Source organism: Saccostrea echinata, unplaced genomic scaffold (genome assembly GCF_033153115.1).
Source record: "Saccostrea echinata isolate AGI-Se365-2 ecotype Australia unplaced genomic scaffold, CSIRO_AGI_Sech_v1 ptg000089l, whole genome shotgun sequence".
NCBI classification, from domain to species: Eukaryota; Metazoa; Mollusca; class Bivalvia; order Ostreida; family Ostreidae; genus Saccostrea; species Saccostrea echinata.
The window spans coordinates 265,892-287,646 of record NW_026889838.1 but is presented as its reverse complement, the minus strand read 5'-3'; positions in this window follow the sequence as shown (position 1 = coordinate 287,646).

Here is a 21,755-nt window from a genome sequence, read left to right as displayed (position 1 = left end):
TAGTCCAGTATGCCTTTATACCCAGAAAAAGGTAATTTTGCTAGGGTGAAAAAAATCAAGTACATGTAATTCAAATGGGCCATCAAATTGCCTGTAATTTTTACCATAATATCTTTAAACAAATACTTCTTGATAAAAGTATAATCACTGAAGTGTTTCTTGAAATTCTGTACCTGTTTTTCTACAGAATATCCCTAACAATTATTGTGACCTTTTTGCACTTGCAGTTTTGCACTTACAAGAGTGAAAACTCCATTAATTTAAATTTGCAACCAAAATCCCATTAATTCTAAATAAAATATCTAAAAACAATCACTTAAAAAAAAAAATATAAATCAACTGAAGCGTTTCTTGGAATTTTATAGCTGTTTTTCTGCAGACTATTCAAATATCTTTATTCCTTACAATTATCGTGACCTTTTTGCACTCGTAGCTCCTCATATTCAAAAAGGTATGTGGAATAAATGCGGTAAATATTTCTTTTTCAAAGGTTTTAATTCTTAAATCCATTAATTTTGAAGATATTATGGAGATTTTTCATACACAAACAGAATATATACAAAAGGTGTTATTTTTCCATGGTGGGTATAGAAATATGCCGATAAACTTATTCTCCCTGTATCCATGGTAAAAAAATGAAATTACGTCACCAAACTTATGCAAGAAGTATATGACCTTGATCCCACTTTGAAGTTGCAAAGTTTCAAGAAATTTTGAAAAAAAAAAATGCTTTCATAGCATTCTGCGTGGTTTTCTCGTAGACACGCACTTAATAAATATTTTCTGTAAACATGCATCGCCCCGTTATTTCTTAAATCTGATATTATAGTAAATAGTGTACAAATGCAAACACAAAGTCTTAAATGTTTGAAAGTAAAACGCTAGCTGTCATGTACATTGAAACATCTTATATAGGTACAGCAAAGTCTGCAAAATGTACAGAATTCCTATAAGTATTCTGAATGGGTATGCTTCTTTTCAAAATAACAAAATGAAAAGAAAAATCCAACACAGTTTCAATTGCTTAATTTCGTATATAATTAAAAATCTACTACAACCTTCAACAACAATTATGAAATATGTGAGATAACGAACAGTATTCAAGCTCAAAGTCCCTTTAAACAATACAAATCAGAGTGGAGAAAACACGGATCTCCAAAAAAATCAGAGGTAGGATCAGGTGCCATGGAGGAGTGAGCATCCCCTGCTGACTGGTCACACCAACCGTTTGCTCCTTATCATGATCGGGAATTATCAGTAGACAATTCACTGTGTAAATAATGACCTTACAATTAGTAAGAGAAACTTTAGTCAGCAATTGACTTAATGATAGGTTGTATTTGCTGACGAGGTCATTGAATCAACCAAAAAACTTGCAAAATGATTACTTCATACGACACTCTTTGTATTATTGTTTCATCAACTTGTTTGTAAATAACTTTGCATCTTTTAGAAATTGGTCATACAAACTGTATGTTTCTGTGTATCGAATTAACTTTAAGACTTTAACCCCATATTCAGGATATAGGGATATTTTGCTAAGTCAGGGAAGTTGACGATTGAAATCTTAAAGTCATCATGTTTATCATAAAATGTTGTTGTTAGGTTTAACGTCTTTTCCAAGTAAATATCCAAATATGAAACAGATGTGTTAGACTCTGTTGTATCTTTTATTTCAAGTTGAATGGGCGATATCGAGTCGACATATAAATGGAAATAATTGATGTTGATTTATAATACGTGGTCGATACATCTAAATGTCGAGTTCGAGTTGAAAGCCACAGCAAGAGATCTTTCTTACTCTAGGTAATTTATGAGGAAAGCATTTTACATAATTATAATAAACAAATTGCCTTCTAACGATAGTATGAGCCCTGATTCAAAGAAACAGGTCGCAGAATAATTTTTTTTTTGATAGTGCATGGAATAAGCGTTGCAGTCTTTTAAATTAAAAGAAAAACAACCGATCAATGAATGCTCTGGCAATTAATAATCTTAATTGTTATTGTGAACAGATCAGGCCTGAATCACTCGCAATAGCAATTTTGACGCGCTAATGCCTTCGATCTGAAAATGGTATATTTACAACACAGTCACAAAACATTTACTTCTTCATTAATATAACTTACTGCCTCAGATAATGTGGATGTATATTGTATCTTAAACTATATGCACATTTTCCACCTTTAAATATGTTTTGCAGCGGAGTTGAACATGGTTTGTAGATCGATCATGCTTGTCAATTTACTGACATTATGTCTTAAACTTGCTTGTAAGGTACATGTATATGTAGTTCCTTTATTTAGTATTCTAATTACTGACGCCAGACAATTATTTTTAATCTAGAACTGCATGTGAAATTTTCATTCGCTATTTAAAAATAAACATTAAGATTCTCAGTAAACATCATTTTAATTAACGCTCCTTCCGAAGATATACCTTTTAGTTCAAGACGAACAAGACACAGTACTCAAGCAATAAAACAAAGTAGACAAATGGTTATGTTCAGACTCTGAAACATCGTTTTGGCTACAGAGGCACTGATATACCCAAGGTGTTTATCTTTCCAAAAGTATATGTATATAATGTAGCAAGACATGTATATGGTTTATGTAATGAAATATATGGAGATAACGAACAGTATTCAAGCTCAAAAGTCAATTAAACATGCAAATCAGGAGCAGAGCAAACACGGAACCCTATACCATAAGAGGTGGGATCAGGTGCCAATGAGGAGTGAGCATCCCCTGCCGACCATAGAACTTACGAAATGACTTTAAACGAAACCATTCATATTCTTGTTTCATAAGTCTCAATGCATTCTCTCAAAGCCATACAAATTGATATAACTAAAATTACTGTAGACATATTACATTTAGCAGTGTTTTTAGCACCTTTCGCCGAAAGAAACGTCCGCTAATTCAGGTATACGGCTACAAGTCTTGCTCTTGTATGCAAAAATTAGAAAATGTGCTAAATCAAATCTATCTTGTTCAAAAATCAATTTCCGCCAAATATTGTACATGCTAATATAATATGTTTACAGTAAGGTACAATTGAAACAAAAACATAAATACAATTTATAATACGTTTCCGATTTTTTTAAAAATTATCATTTCATTTTTTTTCCTATCAGACATTAGATGCTTTATTGTTATTATAGTTATACAATTCTCCTTTTTTTTTTATAGAAAAGATGAATTTTAGTATTGTGAATTTTTTCAAAGTTTATATTATTGGTTCGTATAGATGACATCTAAATGTACTTTTGAAAGGAAAACAGACACGAAATAGTCGACTTTATTTCTAATAAAAGTAGGATAAATTGAAATTTAGTAGATGATACATATATTATATGGTTAGAATAAGAATAACAACAACAACCCCTTTAAAAAATATTGCCCCGTATAACTCCTGCTGCCTTCAATCAGTTGTTTTGTTGATGACTTAACAAAATTAATACAGAATACTTTGCTTTAGAATCTAATGCTTATTTAGATCACATCAATATGTTGTTTTAGCAGTTTAAACATTGAATAGTGCCTGAAACAGCTGATGACTGTCGGGTTTTATAGTTAAGGAAGCTCTAAACACTAATGAAATGCTTTTTGGACTTTGAGAAAAATATATCATATAAAGGTTCACATATTCAGTATATGTAGTTCATTTTCAACATAGAGTGCCTGCCTTATTTCTGCAGAAAAAATGTTCAAAAACAATTAACTAATTGTGAACAGAAATCACTGCTGTTTACTTGCATCCGGAAAATTAATGGAAATAATGTATTCAATTACTTAACTTTGGTCTAACATAACATTAAGAAAACTTTAATTCATAAGAAATTGTGTCATTAACTGTAGATTCCCATTTATTCTTTTTTTCTTCTAACGGCAGATCACTCTAACTCAATATAACTATCCTACAAATAGAACTCTTTGGTGTGCAGTGTTTAGAGCTTCCTGAAATGGGGCTGTTCCAAGGACCTCCCTAGAACATTTACACTCCCTGATTTTCACTGATAAAGCAATGAAGAGGGACAACTGATTTTTTATTTTTTTTTTCATTTATAAAAACTAATCAATATATATACCGGTAACAAACAAATTGATAAATAATTAAAGGATATTTGAAACCTAACGAAAGCTCAGATAGTCTGAATTCTATTTCAATCGATATCCAAGTAAACAAACAAATTGACCTAATTCTTTTTTCTATAAAGAAAGGGATTAGCCATGTTTTAAAGCTGTTAATAGAAGATAAATAAAGTCATTGTTGTGAATGATACCGGATAACCTCCTCGGTCTCTAAATGTTTGAAATATAAAACAATGCCTCGGATTTCATATTTCAAATAAAATTTCTCGACCACGGAGGTTATCCAGCAATATTCACGAAAACTTTATTTCTTAAACAAATAGCATGTATAATACATTTATATACTATACAATATTATATTACGGTACAATACACTGCACTATGTACACATAAAACATAAATACAGTCGACGTATATTTTGTTTATTAGCCATGTGTATTATTATTGTGACAATGTTGTGACAGATTTCAAGTTTAATTCTCCTGGTGAAACTATATCTACATGACGTATATGTGCAAAGATCCCATGAAGACAGTGTCAGCATATGGAGTGCTGCCTCGTTAAACCTCGCGAATTGTTATCTAACTCTTTCAGAGAAATGTTTATGGCCACATATTCCACAAAAAGACACAAGATTATGAGAACTCAAGTAATTTTTGGTATTTTGGAAATCTTGGGCAGAGCCTGGATTATTTGACTGCAAATTTTTTAACTTTGAGTTTACTCAAGAAAAATTTCCTCACCACTGAAATATTCATATTCAAGTGTATTTTTTTTTCACCAATGCTTTTGGCCATTATTCATGCATACAATAATCATGTCCAGATTTTTTTTTATTATTCCTTATCCTTTTTTTCTATTCTTTATCAATCTCTTGACATATCAGTCCACTGTAGCCTGTTGGCTTATTGTTGGCTTATTATTGCCCTTCTTGTACCTTATCTTTAAAGTTGTTTTGGTTAAAGCGTTGTAAAAAGGATGCTATTTCATTTTATATACCAAGTTTATCGATTAATGTAAATAATTTTCTCTCTTATCAGAATTAAATAAGACACCATAAATGTTCTGAAAAATAATAACTCTTGTGTAAAATGTTCTTTTGTTTGTCGTTTATTATTTTATGTGTTGTAAAAGATATGCATGGAATGACTCTGTGCTGTCATATATGCATATATTTAGCATTGTTTCTTTTTTGAAAATAAGTTGAAGTCGCTCAACTATTAAGCTGACAACTGTTTTTAAGCAAAAAAAAAAAAAAAAAAAAAAAAAAAAAAAAAAAAAAAAAACCACCTTGATAATATGATATTCAGAAAATATATACCAGTAATGATCAGTCATATTTAATCTACTCAGAGCTTATGAATACTGCATAAAATTTTATACTTCTGTTGATTCTCTTTTCTTACCGAAAGATGTCGGAAGCCTTTTAAAGGCATATCTGACTGAAATATGATTTTTCTGTCGTTCCCGTTGTAATCAGCAGATTCTACTGTTTGCTTTGCTGCGTCGTACCAAAAAAGGTGAGACTCATTCAAGTTGATTTCAATAAATTTTGGGTCGTAAATTCCCTTGTAAATTAGAACCTTTTGTCGGATTTCAATTGTATCATATCTCATTATAAATGGCTGGTTTTGTCTTTCGATCCAGAAAATCGATCTACAATAAGAAATTAGAGTAATACGAAAAAAAATTAATGTTCTGCCTAAATACGAAAATTGATGTATATATAAAAAGTAAGTTATGATCAATTGTTGATTCAAGCTGAATACTACTCGTAAATAGGCATACGCCATTTTCGATATTACTATCTACAATATCAGTACCGGGGTATACTCTTCGCATTCGTTACCCCTGACTGCTTTATTGTCACGGGTATCGGCGTGGAATGGCGACCGGTGTTCGTGTGGGTTATCTTGCATTACCTTTGTTTACATTTCATTGCAGTTACGTGTATTTGTTTTGTTTGTATACTGCACTGACATGTGCAACTGTTGTAAGTTTATTTGGTATCTTACTCTCCTGTATTAGGAGTACACAGTTATGTTTTGTCGCTACCGAGTGCTGTTTAACATACATCCGTCTACATCGGTGACGATTGAATTCACTGAATATTGACTAAGTGAGCAGTTTTATGTAGGAGCCCTCAGATATAGCGAGAGACCAATCGGATATGGCGGACAAATTCCTTTTAAGAAATTTGTTCAGCTTTAAGGTGGTACATGTAATGTCTTTAGGGATGTAAAGAAAATGTTAGGGGTGTGAAGATCCATTTTGTCGCCCTGTTACAACGCGAAATGTAATAACAACGCGAAATGTAATAAACTGGGATTATTACATTTTGCGTTATTGCATTTTGCGTCGAGATCAACGCAAAATGCAATAACGCAAAATGTAATAACTCATTTTTTTGATTATTACATTTTGCGTTATTACATTTCGCGTCGAGATCAACGCAAAATGTAATAACGCAAAATGTTATAACAGAGAATAAGGTTTATTACATATTGCGTTATTACATTTTGCGGTGATCTCAACGCAAAATGTAATAACGTACATTTTGATTGTTACATTTTGCGTTATTTCATTTTTGCGCTGAGAGCAACGCAAAATGTAATAAAAGCAAAAAGTATGAATACAAAATGCTATGTTTTATTTGCTTGGTTTTGAAAACGAAACGTTATGAAATAAGATTTAAACATATATTTTTATAATAAAGGACATTAATTGGAATAGTAAATGAAGTGAATTGGTCGATAAGGGAAGAGGAATTCATTTAAGTTCCTTCATATAATTTTTTTCTTTATGTTTGCACAGGTTAGACGACAAATACTCAAAAATGAAATAATATGTGTCTTCAGACAATATTAAGAAACTCACATGAAATGTCATATCGCGAAGTTTGACTTGCATGTTTCAGTATTAAAAAAAAGAACTCTCGAATGCTAGGGAGCACAAGGAAGCAAATCTGCGACGGTTGATTTTGGAAGTTTATCGAAAGATGCTTTCTTTAACATACTGATGAAAAATTATGTTGCAAAACAAAAAAAAACAAACAAAAAAAAAAAAAAAAAAAAAAAAAAAAAGATAATGATGCTTTAGTAACTTGTTCCTGAGATTCAATATTGTTCAAATTTACCTTGTTATAATTCGATCAAACCATCTTAATCGGGAAATAAATTAAAATTTATGAAATCTTGTACTCATATTTTTGTTACGGTTACATGCATCTTTCGTAGCGGGAGTGGGAGTGGGGGATGGGGGATTTTAGTATATTGGAGCATTCAAGAGATCGAGGCACATGACGTAACGAACTTCCTTTTCTGCCAGGTAACGACGATTAAATTTATATTTCAAATAATTAGGTATAAAACTACTAAACATGTATTAATCCAAGTATTAATAATGCATAAATCAACGGAATATTTTTTTAAAATAATTCTTAAGGATTCAGTGGGAGGGACGCATATAGTTCAGCCTTGTATGATAGATCAGTTATAAGCCCTTCATAAGTTATATTTACTTTTATGAAAAAAAACAAAAACAAAATAAAGAAAATTTCATGATGGTAAAAACTAAAAAAAAAAGTTCCCTTTATGCCTTTATGATTTGGTGAAAAGAAACAAAAAGAGAATAGAAAGCAAAATGAAACGTAAAAAACTAGAAGTGTAGAAAATTAGAAGTGTGAGTTGGGGGGAGGGGTAACTTTGTATGTTGTTCATTTCATTTTTGCGCTTGCAGAAAGCTCCCCATTCTTTATGAGAGAGAGAGAGAGAGAGAGAGTTTTTCAGGTCTGCAAAGCACGTGATTTGAAAGACGGGTCGTGGAGTTGAAGTATTTTACAGCTTTTGGACTATGCACTCCCTGTCCTTTTTGATTGACGTGAACATTTTCAATTATTTCACTGTTTGAAATGGCATTCAACACTCGGAGCTCCTGGAATGGCTCGTACCTCGCACACTGATCATGGACGTCAAAGGTGTTCTACCATCTTGCTGATTCAGTCATGTGATCTTATTTTAATTTCTTTTAAATGTTATACATTTGAAATCTCAGTTGTTTTGTGGAACGCCCAACAGTTTGTTTTTGCTTTCAAAGCCTACTTACATAAGGTTGTAATCAAAATCTATTTACAATGAAGAATTAGACAAATTAAGAAACCTTTTCGAAGAACTTTATGCAGAGAGAAATATGAAATGAGTGACAAGGCAGTTTCCGGCAGAGAAATGTATCAACCTGATGCTTATTCCTCCACCTATCACATTAGAGGTTCGAGCGTAGCGGAGTCAGCCGAGGATTGCCGATTGGCCATGCAAGGCAAGGGATCTAATTTTCCTACGACTTAACAATTTTTCAAGCTTTTCATTCTTTAAATAATTAACAAAACGAACATATACCCGAAAATGAAAATAATATATTTAAAACAAATATTCTTCTTCATGAAGTGATATTCAAATCATGTTTAACCATTAGTTTAGAAAATAATTTTTACCATTTCATTCGTCAACATAAAAACAAACATAAAATACATGTACAGACAAAAAATACATGATTGTACAACATTCTTGTATAATTAATATACAGTTTAAGTATATCATTGAGGGAGTTAGCAAGATTCCAGTTCCCCAAGGCCAGGACTATTTCCCGAGGCAAAGCAATGTAAAAGTAAATTCTAGAGGATTATGGATAACCGGGAATTAGCTTTCGAAGCAGGGATTAGCTCACTTGACTAACACTCGGGGATTAGTCCATTCTTAATGACTTCTAGGGAATTAGTAATATCTAACGATCTAATGTTATATAGGGAAAAAAATCAATAGAGGTGTAATAAAATAAAATAATGATGTTTATTTCGCCGTGAAAAGCGTGTGTACATTGTGAATATTCTTGTTTTATATTGATATGCACAAGAGAAAAGAAAATACACGTGTACATATTTCCGATTAAGTTTCGAATTTTTGAAGCACGGGTTCTCTTCTTATTTTTTTATACACCGGAAGTTTACAGAACGAACGATTCAAATAGTGTAAAGGGTTTCAAAGCAGTTTTGTAAGGTAACGTCAAACAAGGTTAGTTAAAAATCACAAACTATGATTAGTTATAATCTTTATGTTAGTATATAATCATTTTTTCTTTGTTTCTTTATTTTTCCTCTCAGATTAATTTTAACAAGGAAAAAAAAAATCCGAAAATCAAGAAGCAAAATGTATTAATATCAAGGAAAATAATTGTCAAATATTCTTAAGAATTCCAAGTTTAAATTATATACGCTAACGTGAAAAGGTTGAACATATTTATTTTTTTCTTTAAGCCGTTTATCGTAAATGGACGGAAAAAATCAACCACAGCCAGTGGACGAGGAAACGTATGAGACTTTATTTCTTCTAACGAAAGACGAATTCAAAATCCCAGTGAAAGATAGAACAAGATTACAAAAGAATGCTGTCATAAAATTCTGGCGAAATAAGAACAGTTTTTCTATCAGTGTTGAAGACGGCGTGGAGAAGCTTTATCGTAATGGAAAAGAAGTTCTGAAACAAAACACCTTGCAAGAAGAAGTTTTAAAAGAATTCAAGAGAGCTCAAGGTACAGGCGCTAGATGTATTAGTCATACACTACGTAAGAAATATGCTGGGACCGGAGAGAGAAGAATCCTCAACATTTTGGGAAAAAGCAAGATTCATCAACGCCTCCATGCCCGCTTCACAAACAAAGCAAAGATGAAGCCAGTCACATCAAAGTCCGTTTTTGAGCGCATACAGATTGATCTCATTGATATGAGAAAGGAAAGGGTAAGCTTAGACGGACATTCTTACAGGTATGTATTATCTGTAGTTGACGTATTCTCGAGATTTGTATTTTTACGTCCACTACAGATAAAATCAAGTCAATCCGTCACCAAAGAATTAAAAAAGATTTTTAACGAGCATGGATTCCCAAAAATCGTTCAATGTGACAGGGGCACTGAATTCAAAGGTGAACTGAAAAAGTATCTTAAAAAGCATGGAGTACACATCATAAATAGTAGAGCCTATCATCCTCAGTCACAGGGAAAATGTGAACGATTAAATAGAGAAGTTAGGTCAAAATTCAGATACCTGATAAATACTTCAAAATCTAAGGGTTTCAACTGGGTTGAGAAACTTCCAGAAATATCTCATTCCATGAATACTTGTCCTAAAGAAGTACTGGGATATGCAACTCCTTTTGCAGTTTATTTTAACAGAGCTCATGATGGCTCAGGTGTACCGAAAAATGTTAGGGGGAAGGCAGCAAAGGCATCAAAAAGATGCAGAAATAGGATTATCAGGAGATCTTTGCTCAAACACCCCGTGTCCTCTTATTCAGTGGGGGAGAGGGTTTGGATAAAGTTTCCCACAAAGGGGCAAAGGGTTCCTACTCGTAGGCATGTATTACCTGGAATTATTATTGCTAGAAAGCTCCATTCATTGTACAAAGTGTTGTTCAAATCCCCTAAACAGAGGTTTTGTAAAGAGTGGATTTCAGTTGAAAATATAACAAGCCAGACCCTCGAAATCGAAAAAGAAAAACAAAGAACAAATCGACAAAAAGTCTTAGAAAAGAAGCAGAAAATCTTACATAGGAACAAGTATTACCTCGCAAAAAGTCCCAGAGAAATTCAAAATTTTCAAAAGCGTTTGCAGAGTATAGCTAAACGATCGCATCGAGAAAAGTTTTTTGTTATAAAGAATCATTCAGATCGAGTTCAAGAACTCCCTCTATCTGATGATATTCATGTTTCCTATGACCCCAAAGGAGATGGTAACTGTCAGTTTGAGGCTATAAGCGACCAACTCAAAACTATAGGCATACATAGCACTGCTCTCAGTCTTCGACAAGAGGGGGTTGATTATATTAGACAAAATATTTGTCTTTTCAAAGAATTTATAGATACATCTGAAATGTCTATTGAAGAGTATCTTTCTAGTATGAAAGAAGAAGGTACTTATGGGGACCATCTTACCTTAACAGCTATATCACAGATATACAATGTGCAGTTTGGGGTGATTTCTACACAAGGTCAAGAATTTAACAGAATCGTATCTTCAACTAACATATACAACGAAAGTCATCCCATTCTTTTTCTTGGATACTTTCCAGAGAACGCTGGGGAGCATTATGTTAGTTTAACAGTTGATCCAGCTATTGTGCCAGTTCTTTTTGCTGATGGAAATAACATCAACGATGTTGAAAATGTAATTGAGGAAATTGAATCGGATGACGACACGATTATCTATGATTTAAATGAGATGCCAATTGAAGAAAAAGAGCCCCTCTCTTTAAAAGATCTGCCTCCCATTATTTTACGCAAGATTTTTAGTGTCTGCGTGAAAGATGACCCTCTTTCAAGGTATATTATTTCCAAGGTAGATCCAATTTTCGACGAGGTAATTAAAGCCATTCCTTGTCCGAGCATATATATATCCGGGCAAGTTATGGAGCAAGTGCCCAGCCCGGTAAGTGTTAGAAGGTTAATACGATTAGCCGGCAGATCAAGTGGATTGGCTGCTGAATTAAAAAATATATTAGGGAAAAGTAAAGTGTGGGCTAATGCATGGCTTTGCCTGATGGAGAAAGAACACAGATGGTTCGAAATAAGAGACGTTTGGTGGCGCTAAATTATGTATTTTTTCAAAACAGGCCAAAATCTGAAAACTCAATGATTGAAATTTTTGCCATAAGCGGTCGATATAAACCTCACTTATCTCTGTTCTGATTTATGTATTTTTGTATGAGGATTATTTTTGTTCCAGCATCAAGGCATCGATGTTAACAAACATATTTAGGTCATCGTATCAATGAAAAGAAGTGTTAAGGTAACATTATTGTGAATAAAAATATAATTTGTCTTAATTTTTTATCTTCTATGTCTTTTAATGATTTCAATGCACAGAAAAATGTGGGTTTTTTTTTTTAAATAAACATGTCAAAAGAAACAATTTTAACATAATTATCTGTATTTTCTTGCTTTATTTCAACTATACACCGAATCTTTACATGAATATTTTTTGCAGAGATTTGTCAGGCTATGTAGGCATGTGATTAGATACAGTTCTCAGAAAAGAATTACTTGAATGTTTAAAATAAATATACATTGTAAGTTCTAACCTTTTGTCAGATTTTTTTTTGGACAGCTTTACAATATAAAGAACAATTCGCTGTAACTACGAAAACTTTTTTAGTCAAATACTCACCATATTTCAACTTAAAATATGTAAAAGGTAAAAAAAAACAAACAAACAAACAAACAAAAAAACAAGATGTATTTGTCAAACAATGATGCCACCGTATGGCAGCTTATGGCGAGAGTTGAAATTTCTCAAATGCAAGTTAAAATCCAAGGTCAGGGTTAAAATTGTTGGTACACAAAGGAAGGTCTTCTCACAAGGAATACACCTGTGAAATATGAAAGCCATAGCTCCACCAACTCAAAAGTTATGGACAAGGTTAAAGTTTTTGCGGATAAACAGATAAACAGACAAACAGACGTACGGACAGGGCAAAAACTACATACCCCCGAATCTTCGATTACGGGGGCAGAAAAAAGCATCGCTACATAAAAAAATTCCTATTCAACATCGTGACCATTTGACTTGAACGTTAACCTACTTTTTCAAAATTTTTCAGAGTGCTGATTTACAACACTTTTTTCGAAAAGAGGTACATGAAAGTTTATGCTAGGCCTATATAGCATGTAAGCTGTTTATCATAAAACACCCTGAAAAATTCAGCTTAACCGACCGATTGACCTTGACATGTTTATGAACTCATGACACTTCATTAAAAGTGTATGATATAAAATTACCAACAAACTGCTACACAATGAAAATATATCGAGATTGATAATCCACAATTGATCGTGAAATCTGATAAATGCATTAAAAACAAACTGAAATCTTTTTTTGAGCATTGTTGGAAACACGTATTAATTGTATGATTTAGGTTCTGTTCGAGGACTTTTTTCATTCAAATAGAGACATTGCCTTATATCGGTTGATAGGCCTCAAATTTACTAACGCATAAATATTATTAATTATTTCTAATAGTTTCAATTTCATAACTCGTTTGAGAGCTTGGGACCAAAATTTGTCTTTGATTGTTAATTTCCATCTTTGTCTTCTTCTATTCGTTGACCTCTCTTTTTCTTTGCAGACGAATGCATAAATTATATTGATACAGGTGTAGTAGCAAATAAATTGATGACCAGTCCTAGATTTATTTACGTCTTTAATATATTGATGAAGCTACAAGGCCGGCGACACATGCATTCTTTGGAACATTCTAGTTTTCATGTATTATAAAAAGTCTAGCGAATCAGAAGTGTGTTAAGTGTCACATAAATGTATTTTAAACACCTTGTGTAACATGTGCATGTAGGTAGAAAAGAAAATGCGGAATATACGTGTAACATTGCTTTTTATACATTTAGTTACCTTCAAATGAAAAAAAACAAATATTACTTTAATTTCCTGAACAATGTTGTAATTGTATTTCCTTTTCAACGTTGCAATTACACAAGTAGACATTGTTTGCCCAATAGGAGCGTAATGTACTGAAATAATTAACATAGCGAATTTGGAGAAAATATGTAACTACATGCAAACATGTATAAGTGCTAGGGCTTCTCTATGAAAGGAAGTATCATTCCCAAGATTCTCTATTTCAGAGTTTATTATTGACTTAGTGTTCCTTGGAATATTCTTTCCAATGCAGAAATATCAAATCAAGATAGAGTTACGAAAATAAGATTTAAATAAATTATCTTGAAGATATAAAAAAAAGAAAACAAATTTATATTTGATATGGCACTGAAGATGTCTTTTAAGTGTTATATGTTCATTTCATGAATCAATCAATATTTAGGTTATGCTTTCGGTTATGTCTTGAATACTGCATCCCCCCCCCCCCACGCCTATCCATTGTGTTTCGTTATTGACAGACCTGTTTTTGCAATGATGAAATATATGAAGATAACGAACAGTTTTCAAGCTCAACAGTCCTTAAAAAAATACAAATTTGGTGCAGAGCAATCACGGACCTCCAAAATATCAGAGGTGGGATCAGGTGCTATAGAGGAGTGAGCATCTCCTACCGACCGGTCACACCCGCCGTATGCTCCTTGTCATGATCGAGAAATAATGGAAAAAGTAGTGCAGCAGGATTTATAAAAAAAAAAACTTATATATCAGATGAAGAAAAAACTTGCTGTGGCTTTCAGCTCGACATTTAGATATATATCAACGCCGAATTATCAATTAACAATAGTTACTTCCATTCATATGTCGACTTGATATCTCTCAGAGAGCTTAAATTAAAAATACCACAAAGTCTGACACATTCTGTTCTACATTTGGATATTTTACTAGAAAAATACCTTAATGGTAATCCAACAATAAAGTTATATCATAAACGTGATGATTTAAACTTTTCAATTCTGAACTTACTTGTGTAGCAATATACCCTTCCTACAGTACCTGAACCGCTCACGGTAGCTCAGTAGGTAGAGCGCTCGCTCCTTGATCGGGATGTCGTGAGTTCGAATCTCGGCCGCGACTGACCTAAGTCGATAAGAAATGGGTAGCAACTGTTCCTTCGCCATGCACTCAGCACTTTGAAGTGAAAGTTGCGGGTCCTTCGGATGAGACCTTAAAAACCGAGGCCCCGTGTCACGGCAAGCGTTGGCACGATATAGATCCCTCACTTCTCAATGGCCCTGAGTGCCGAGTAAAGGTCAAAATTTGAAGCCCTTCACCGATGTATGGTGATGTCTCTATATAAGTGAAAAATTCTCGAATGGGACGTAAAACAACATATAATCAATCAATCAATCCTACAGTACGTGCATATTAGGTATTCGACTCAGTTGATTCGATACACAAGATCTTGCTGTACCTACGAACATATTCTCATTCGAGGCAAACTATTGTCAAACAAGCTAACGAAACAAGAATTGAATATTAAACGTAATTGTTAAAAAATGTTTGATTACATTTTGCGTATATGCGTTTTTGCTTCATGTCGACGCAAAATGTAATAACGCAAAATGTAATAATCCTAAAGATTCTGCAATTACATTTTGCGTTATTACATTTTGCGTCGAGATCAACGCGAAATGTAATAACGCAAAATGTAATAATCCAAAAATTGTATAATAACATTTTGCGTTATTACATTTTGCGTTGATATCGACGCAAAATGTAATAACGCAAAATGTAATAATCCAAAAAATGTATTATTACATTTCGCGTTATTACATTTTGCGTCGATCTCGACGCAAAATGTAATAACGCAAAATGTAATAATCCCAGTTTATTACATTTCGCGTTGTTATTACATTTCGCGTTGTAACATCGCCCCTTTACATATTCTCGCAAGAGACTGTGTCAATTCCGGTTGCACACATTGTTGCCCCTTGGCACGTCTTATTTTTCCTCTGACAAAAGGGACAAATAAGTTTCATTTTGTGTTGTACAATTTTGGAAACATTATTGCACAATGTACAAATGTACTTCTGCACATAATTTATTCAGCTGCAATATGTGTAGGGGCAACGATAAGGGGGCTAAGATTGTAGAAGAAAAGATAGGACAATTTGTTCGATAGTAAGCACCACCCATTCCAATATCTATATCATATTGCAAACTACATATTAATTATGATTTCTTATTACGTATTAATAATTTTAATAGCCACTAGAGCAGACCAATATTTGGCAAAAATTTCCTTTTGTAAAAAATCCTTAATTAATACATTAAGTGGATGGTGTTTAATTTACACACAAGATATATCGGAAGGAGGGGGTACAGAAATGTTATTGTTTGAACTTCCAACTATTTACACGTTAAGAAATAAAATATTTAAACTTTAAGACTGTTTTTATTGTCTTTCTATTGAAAATATTGATTTTAGAGATTAAGTTTCAAAAATAGTGTTTATATAGAAAGTATTGATGAAAACAACTCACCCCTTTACTGGATCGAACACGATGTCTTTTATTGTTCCAAGAAAAGATGTAAGAATTTTAAACTTTCTCGTATTTTCTACTTGTTCTGTTTGGCATGGTGTTACTGCCACAATTTTCAATGTGTTGTCAACAAAATAGAGGTTTTGATACATTTCGTCGACAAAGACCTAAACACATAAAAAGGAATTAATGATGCGTGCAAATGGTGAACAAATCTACGGCCATCCATTTCTTTGAAATATTAAAATAATTGTCTACATAAAAAGTAAAAAGGATTGAAACATTACCAATGAAGGGTTTCCAAAATCAATAATAGAATGGTGATCATTGGAATTTTTCTTGATGATTGATTTATTCACTATTCCAAACATTGACGCGTTTTTGGTGTTCCCTGTGTAGTAAATACTTAATGGTTTGGTATTATTCAGAAAAGAGTACAGTTTTGATACGTTGCCGTTGTACAGTTGCAATGCATAAATGTCATCCGAAGTAATCACAAATGCATACCGGTTGCCAACAACTGCATTGAAGGAAAAAAATGATACTTTATTCATAGATACATGTATAAGCATTGGATGTTGTATTTTACACATATATAAAAACACTACTACATTTATATACAATCATTGCTGTTATTCAATTTAATACGATGTTTTCTATGTAGCTGCCTGAGGAGAACAATATTCACCTGAGTAGAACGTCGAGGTGAATTTTATACTTCAAAGGTAACCAAATCATTGTTTTGACTGAATTCAGCAATAACTGTTTTATTATATTATTTAATGATTAAATGATACAAAGTCATTAAGCAATCTATGCCATCTTACATATGTTGACATCCAAGCCAAACTCAATGAAAAAGCGGGTTTAAAATAAATATTATGATATTATCAGTAGTATTATTCGAATTTTGAATTTACTTAAGGCTTCGATTTTTAAAAGTGGGCTGGCTATATAAGAGAAAAAAAAAGACTTTTTCTTTAAAAAATGTTTGACTAGCCCCCCAAAAAGAGGAGAATTCTCCCAAATCTAAATTTCATTTCGGAGGGGGAGGTTTTAAGATCCAATATGGGGGCAATCTATGGACATTTTTATAGCAAATTAAAAGTGAAAATTGACGTTTAGGAAGAAAATGTGTGTAGACTAGGGCCCCTTCAATCCCTCCCCCCCCCCCCCCACGATTCTTTATGCCTGAATGTTATGTTCAGCTGAGAGCAAGTCAGTTGTAAGTAAAATATCTTTTCTGAAACCGTGCATAAGTATGGATTTTTCTGCTTTATTTTTAGTACAATGTAGAATAATAAATTCTTATTTTCACCTGCAAGGTCATGTGTAGGTGAATATAATTGAGTATTTTTTTCTACAATGTAGAACCTCAAACAGAGGGATAGGAATACTTAACTTATATATTTAAACTCAATATTGTATACGAAAGTGTACACATGCAGGGTAACAATTTATATTCATGAATATGCCAGTATATTACTAGTACATACGGAATCAAAACACGCAAGCCATTCTTTGTTTTCTTTCCGTTTAACGTTTAAAGCTTTTTTCTTAAACTATCATGTTAATAATATTTTTTATCTCAATAATGTATCTATCAGTTCTTGGGCAAATAATATCAATTACCACGTATACAATGTACATTCGGGTACATTGAATATGTGGTAATTCGTCTTCTAGAAGAGACTGGGGAATAACGCTTTTAAGCTCAAAACATATGTAAGTACATTAAATGTTATTAGACCACTTAATATACACCACGAATTTTTTATAACAATGATGTGTTTAACAATCATATAAAGTAAACATACATTGTAGAAAGGTTCTGAGAAAAGATTGAGGATTTTAAGTACATATTTAACTTACCTAAAGGCAAAAACAGCCAAAACGTAAGTACAAACATAACATTGGTATACATGTCTCAAGATACGTTGATCTTTCTGGGTTGATATTTCCGGTGTACACCTCATGTATGTTTTAAATTTAGCCAGATCTAGTCTTATCGTCAGGCGAACAAAAGTTGCATGGGTGACTGCAACTGCATAAAAAATTGCAAAGGGCTGGAAAAACACTCTAAAACGAAAGGAATTTGGCATATCTCGTTAAGATTTGGAACACATGAAGAAACGGAAGGACCTTTTGGAAAGGATTGAAATAAAAGAGTAAGATTTTGGTTTGTTGTGATAATGCGTTTTAAAACTTATGGGAAAATTACAAGAAATCTAAAGTTACTTGCTTTATTGCTTTATTGCTTCCATAACGCGAAATGTATTTAATATAATGACTATTATATCAGAACAATATTAGCAAAATTAAAAATAATTGCTAATATGCAAAATGACATGCACTTTCAAATAAAGTGTAGTATTTTTAAAAGACTTATTTAAGAATTCAGAATGCAAATGACACATGTACTGAATTTTATTACCGGAAAATTAAATAACGAGTTTTCTCCACCTTATTATTTATATGGTTCATAAAAACTAAAATTTGTTATTAGACCTCGAACTAAAAAAGCATTCTTCTGAAAGCCAAGAAACCTGCAATCTTATCCTTGTCTTTGCTTTCATATTTTTAAATTCATATAATATGGATTGAAACATTTCGCATATTTCGAAGTTCTTAGTCTTTAGGATAAAAAGAAATTTTGCGACCTAAAAAAAAGATGTGTGAACATAAGAATAAGATTTTCTTCAGAAGTAACTGAGGTCTTTCGATAATCAATATTCATAAGATAGAAATATCGGTAAAATATTTATTTCAACATGAGCATGGAATTCGTTGATTATTAACTAAACTTATATGTAATTAATATTACACCACGTTTTTACATATGGAAAAATTTAGACTATATGGTTCGGTACGTTGTGACATTCTTTTCTAATTTAAGAGACACCAAATAAACTTCTCATGATTTAAATTCTATAAATATATAAATGAAAGAGTAACCGGTTATATCTGACTCATGCCATTTTTTATTAGAAAGAAATCTATTAATAACAACACCTATTTGAAATTTATGTCTATTGTACTAAAATCTTAGAGCCGTCCCTTTAAACTTCTTGAAAAATTTGTAGGTTATCTGCTTTAGAGATAATTTGAATTTTTTCACAAGGGATTTTGATTGCAATTTATATTTTAAAAAGATAAGTTGTGATACGAGGGTCGATTAATGCAATAAAAATGGTCTCTGGTTTGTTGTTAATAGAAATTATAGAAAAAAAAAAAGAATTCTAGATATCATATAAGGTAGGTCCACTTTCCACTTCACCAGGTACATGTAAGTCTAGGCATGGTCATTACAGGTAATATCATTCCCTTAGGCAGAAAAAAAACCCAGTTTAACAAACCATAATCAAAGTATTTTTCAGTTATAATGTTTAAATCCTTTTATATGAGAAAACCGTGAGATACGCAATACAAAACGAAGGAGATAAAAAGTATCATGTTATTCCTTATTACAGGTTTTTCAATCGATAAATATCCTTAAGGAACTTTGAAGGACATCGGTTTTTCCTTCGAGAGAAAGTTATTGATTTTACTATAATTTAACTTAATGTCTAGCATAGGCATATCCTTAGTTAAGGTATACTTACGTTTTTATCGCATGATGACATAGATAATACTTAGCAAGGTAAACATTTATTACTATAAACTCGCTTTCATTATTATATCCCCCCGCGTTCAAGCGCGTGGTGTATAGTTTTGCCGCGTATCTGTCCGTCTGCCCATCCTTCCTCTACACTTTGGGTACTTCTCTCTTATCCGTAACTTCTCCAACATCACTGAATGAAATTTATCAAAATTTATTACGTAGTGCCATTGTGCACCTTCTATTTTACTTTTTGAATAGGTAAATATTTGCGATTTCCCATAGCAAAACATGAACACTTTCATTTTTCAAAATAAAATACGAGATACCCTCACTTATTCACAAGTCCGTCTACATCGTTGAGTAAACTTTAATGAGACTTTCACAGAAACCTTTTTACATAGTGTCATTGAGCACTTCCTATTTTGCGATATGATCTGAAAGATATTTGGTCTTTTCCCTAGCAAAACATGTTTTTGTTTTTCATTAATATACTCATATGGGAGCTGCTGGGAGGGGAGTGGGAGTAGGGTTGGGTCGTATCAATTTGCAAGATCAGTCCTCATAGTTCCTCTAGTTGATTTTTTTTTTTTTTTTTTTTTGCGAATGGAACAGGGTCTAATCGTATGATTTTCTTTTAATTTGGTTGAGACGACGTCGGAGAAAAGTTAGGTATTAAAATATTTTTATGTCCAATTTTTTCTTTATGATACCTGTTTGAAAGTTAAGTGTGTTGATTTCTCTATATTTACAGCTGATCGTAAATATCACCAACCGAAAAGTCAAGTGCCTAATATGCATGCCAATTTTCCACGGCTACCATTGTTTCTTACGTCAGTGGGCGGAGACTATGGAAACAAACATGTAATATCTCGTCTATTTCATATCTTTTAGACTGCATTAAAAAAAATAAATAAATATAACATTTTAAATTCACATATAAATGTTAACATAAGGAATATCTGTCTACATGTAGTTTGTTGGGTATGACAGGAACAATAACGCGATTGGAAACGTTGAACAGTTTATGCATAAGGAGCTTTTACCGTGAAACAAATTATCCCACATTTCTACCTGTCGATTCTTTGTAGATTTAATTGTCTTCTAAAAAAGTTTAATTCCAGATCATAAGTTTTCAGAGGAAAAAATCTTCCATTCATTCCTATGAAAAATCCCATGAAGTCAGGTTTCCCGCTATATTTTTAATGCCTTGTACATGTACATAAAAAATGCTCACTAGCTCATATTTTACTGCTTCATATTTTGTTTCAAATAATGAAAACGTCGATTTAAACATTGTAAAGTTGAAAACTAGTAATCTCAGAAGAATACATCCTTAAAAAACTGAAAAATATCGGCATATACACCTGTATTAAGTCCATGGATTTGAAATTGGTATATACGAATTTTCAACGGTTTTTACCATTTGGAAGACCTGCCAATTATTTGATGAAAATGGGCTTTTCCTATTTCTGACGTTATTATAAATTTACCCAAGCGAAGTGAGCTGAGCAGCTTGTGCATATTCGTTTTTATACGGATGACGCTCCTAAATTTTCCGGCATTGCTTTTGAATTTTAGAACTTTTCTCAAATCCGGTCGCGCTTGCTCCGTGATCGGAAGGTCGTGTGTTCGAATCACGGCCGCTACTGACCTAAGTCGATAAAAAATAGGTAGCAACTGTTCCTTCGCCAAGAGCTCGGCACTTTGAAGTGAAAGTTGTGGGTCTTTCGGATGAGACCTTAAAAACCGAGGCCCCGTGTCACGGTAGGCGTTGGCACGATAAAGAACCCTCACTGCTCAATGGCCCTAAGTGCCGAGTAAAGGTCTAAATTTGAAGCCCTTCACCGGTATATGGTGACGTTTCTATATGAGTAAAAATTCTCGAACGGGACGTAAAACATCAATCAATCAACCAAATACGGTCTATTTATGAAAAAATGTTAACACAATGTAGTGAGGTATATTATAGAAAAATAGCGTGTCTCCACGATCATGTGATAAAAATTTAAAATTCATAAGTAACTAGATTTACGTGAGACTGGGCTGTGCAGCTTGCATATACAAAGTATTTACACAA